At 54.9% G+C, this 3,964-nt stretch overlaps 1 long non-coding RNA gene across 2 annotated transcripts in view; it reads left to right on the top strand.

Moving 5' to 3' along the window:
• The first annotated feature begins 714 nt into the window (after positions 1-714).
• Positions 715-3,964, top strand: part of LOC113222576 — a 24,907-nt gene continuing 21,657 nt past the window's right edge. For both annotated transcript variants that reach the window (XR_003308462.1, XR_003308463.1), the window contains exon 1: positions 715-909. This is a non-coding gene — a long non-coding RNA (uncharacterized LOC113222576). The remainder of the gene's footprint in view (positions 910-3,964) is intronic.

Here is a 3,964-nt window from a genome sequence, read left to right as displayed (position 1 = left end):
CGCCCAGGCTGGAGCGCATGCAATGGCACCATCTCAGCTCACTGTAACCTCCTCTTCCCGGGTTCAAATGATTCTCCTGCCTCAGCCTTCCTAGTAGCTGGGACCACAGGTACACGCCATCACGATCAGCTAAGTTTTTGTATTCTTAGTAGAGACGGGGTTTCATCTTGTTGGCCAGGCTGGTTTCGAACTCCTGGCCTCAAGTGATCCACCTGCCTCAGCCCCACAAAGTGCTGGGATTACAGGCGCAAGTCACCGCGCCCGACCCTACTTCACTCCTAACGCCCACCATACGTGCTTCCAAATGTTTGCTGAATGACAAGGTGAACGAGTGAATGGGTCTACGTGACTTCGGGCAGCAGGCAATCCTATTCCTTGGACCTCAGTTTCCCTTTTTGGAAAGCAAGCCTGTCTCTCGCTCTCTGCCCTAAAAGCCTGAGTTCTGGGCTTGAGATGAGCGCGTTCCGTAGAGCAGACTCCAGGTGGATGTTGAGCTGGGTCTTCTAGGAGGCCAGGATCCAGCCAGCTCTTGGGTCCGGTCCTCCCGCGGAACCCTGTACACCCAGTCCCAGCGCCGCCCCACCCAACTTCCCTTTGTTCCCCCAAGCCGCGCCCCTCCGCATTGCTCCTTCCCCATTGGTGGGGGAGCGGGGCGGCGGGCGGCGGGAGGGGTCGTGTGCGCCTGTGCGTTGTGTGTTCCGGCCGCAGCCCAGAGCCAGCTGCAGCTCCTTGATCCGAGCCGGATCCTGAGCTGGGGACACCGGCTGAAGCCGCGGCGGCGGCGGCGGCGGCGGCCACGCCACGGGGCTCCGTTGTTGAGGCTGCCCCGGCTCTGTCGGCTGCTCAGCTGCGCTCCAGTCGGCCCAGGCGCCGGGGCGAGGAGCGAACGCTGCGAGGCGGCGGCCTGAGGTGAGACGGCTCGAGGGCGACGGGGTCCCTGCCCCGGGCATGGCGGCTACGAGCTGGGCCCCGCAGGTTCCGGGGTGGGGATCTGGGGTCCATGCGCCTGGGCTTTGTCTCGGCCTCGGGTGGCACCGGGGGCTTCGCACCTGCTGCAATACCGCGTGGGCCCGGGCGGGGTCCTGGTCGCCCTGCGGGTGGGGGCCGGTCCCCACTGCTCCCCGGCTTCTCGCGTCTGCCGCGGAGGGGACTGCATGGACCTGGGCGCTGGCTTCTGCCCGGTCCCCCCGCGGCGTGGTTGGTCCCCGCGTGCGGCAGAGGGGGCCCTGCCAGGACTCACTCGTGGGGCGGGAACCGCGTCACCGTGAGTGGGAGACTCCGCCGCCCTCCCTGGCAGTGAGACTGCTTCGCCAGACTCACCGAGGGGACTGCGCGGACCCTCGTACTAGGGGGTCCGTGACTCTGGGTGGGGGCTCTTTTCCGGCCCCACATAACGGCTGAGTGTTTTGTCACCTATATAGGTGGCTGCGTGGACCCGCACGCGTGGGTCCTGGCGGTCCTGCTAGTGGGGCTGTGCGCCGCCCCGTGGCTCGTCTGGGTCGACCCCGCCAGAGACGCGCGTGTAGTGGGGGTCCGTGTGCGGGGGAAGTGGTTGGTGGGGGCGCACTGCCCCGGCCCCGTGATTTATCGTCTCACATCCCCGGCGGGAGGAAGCCAGAGGTGCGGGCCTAAGTCTGTCGCGCAGCTGCCGCACCGACCTCTGCCATGGCCCGCGGGTCCCTGGGGGGCGAGGGGCTGTCACCGCGCATCCCACCGCCGCGCTTCCTGCTCTGGCCCCGGGCTGGGCTCTGATTGGAGGGAGAAGGGCCCTTCTGCCCAGCGCTTCTTGATTTCTTCCCTTAGTAATGGGAAGAAAAAAAAAAAATCTGAAAGGCAGATTGAACTTTGTAGCTCTCAGCGCCTGGAGAGTGGAAGAAACTCTCCCAAGAATTTGGCGGGCTGGAAAGTGCGTTTCAAGCAGGAGCATCCACACCCACGGAATGAGGCCAAGGCGGTTACAGTTACAGGTCAGATTTATGAGGGGGTAGCCAGGGTGAGGTCCATAGGTGGGGAGACTCCGACCTCAGCTTGATGGGGAGACCTGATGCTGCCCCTCAGACGCTGTATTTCTCAACCGCCAAAGAAAGTGGAATCACTCCTTAGTGAATGCTTTCATCAAACTTTTGAAACACCTGTAATGTCCCAGGAAACAAAATCGAACTGGACAGTTTTCCCCTTTTAAGAGTGTTAAACGTCCCGGAGACAAACAGCAGAAGGCTCAAGGAGTCCAAATACTCAACCTGAAGTTCTTTCTGAACAACAGATGGTGTATAAGTGACAGGCGTACGAGATAAAACTGAACTAATCACCGCAGCTGTGGTTCCTAGCGGTGTAGCGTGTCATGCAGGCCCTTTTGCCTTCTCTGCCCTCCGCTGTCCCAGACCCCAAGGCTACCGCGCACCTCCAGTCATCAGCTCCTGCCCACCCATTGCTATGAACTCTGTTGCGGTGGCTCCCTTCTCTCTGAAATTTTGCTTGTTCTCCTGAAGTCCTGGTCTTTAAGAGCTTACGATCTGCAGGGACAGATTGGCTTTGGGCAGTACATAGTTAACTGTAGCACAGCTTGAAAAATGCTCTGATAGAGGTGGGCAGGCAGTTTGTACATGCTGGTAAGTGCGAGGTCCTTTTTCAATACCATGAAACCAAGTATTCATGCTGTTTTTAAATCTGCACTTCTTTGACTCTCCAGAGGGTTTTTAGATTAATTTTTTTTCTGTTACTTCCTAGTGTTTGTTCCATTGTTCAGAGTACTTGATGAAAACTTACCAGGTCGGCCGGGCACGGTGGCTCACGCCTGTAATCCCAGGACTTTGGGAGGTCTAGGCAGGCGGATCACTTGAGGTCAGGAGTTCGAGACCAACCTGGCCAACGTGGTGAAACCCTGTCTCTACTAAAAATAGAAAAATTAGTTGGGCATGGTGGTGGGCGCCTATAATCGCAGCTACTCAGGAGGCTGAGGCAGGAGAATAGCTTGAACTCAGGAGGCGGAGGTTGCAGTGAGTCGAAATGGCTCCACTGCACTCCAGCCTGGGCCATAGAGTGAGACTTTGTCTCAAAACAAAAACAAAAACAAAAACAATGTACTGGGTCTACCTCCGGCTCTGGAATTTTCCTGGAAGGCCTTCTCTTCTGGGCTTCATTTTTCTCACTTTTGAGGATCGTAAACGACATAATTTCCAAGAATCTTTGCCCTACACCTTTAATTCTTTCAAGCAAATATAGCAGAGAAAAATTCTCTTCCCAGCAATGGTGTAAATAATGGAGGCTTTTGAAAATGTGAATTCTAAAGTGGAAGTTCTTTTTCTTCTTCCTCTTTGTTTCCTTTAAAACGAGTTTAGTTACATGAGTATATACTTTAACTCAGAGTTAAGGACAAGTATCTATGATGAAACCTTAAGCAGCTTTTTGGCAATGTCTTGCATATTCTTCACAATTGTGTTTTATGTGCAGCATTTTCACTATATCCAGTTGGTTTGTTTTATTTTCATTAATGGAGTTGTTGAGCTCAGAACTTTTCAGGAGCATTTTGTTGATCTTTTAAGTGTCATGTGAAATATGTTCCAATTTAACATTTTCTTTTGTTGAGTAAAATGGGAATACATGGAAATTTGTGAGTGCCTTGAGTAGATGTACTTGGCTTTGTGTAATGGCTTGAAGCATAGTTTAAAATTACCACTTGTGGCTGGGTGTGGTGGCTCACACCTGTAATCCCAACACTTTGGGCGGGCAAGGCACGCAGATCACGAGGTCAGAAGATGGAGACCATCCTGGCTAACACGGTGAAACCCCGTCTCCACTAAAAATACAAAAAATTAGCTGAGTGTGGTGACACATGCCTGTAGTCCCAGCTATTCGGGAGGCTGAGTCAGGAGAATCACTTGAACTCGGGAGGTGGAGGTTGCAGTGAGTCGAGATTGCATCACTGCACTCCAGCCTGGGCTACAGAGTGAGACTGCATCTCAAA

Source organism: Piliocolobus tephrosceles, unplaced genomic scaffold (assembly GCF_002776525.5).
Source record: "Piliocolobus tephrosceles isolate RC106 unplaced genomic scaffold, ASM277652v3 unscaffolded_32050, whole genome shotgun sequence".
Lineage (NCBI taxonomy): Eukaryota > Metazoa > Chordata > Mammalia > Primates > Cercopithecidae > Piliocolobus > Piliocolobus tephrosceles.
Note: the sequence above shows the minus strand (reverse complement) of the source record. Positions and strands in the feature narration are given on the sequence as shown.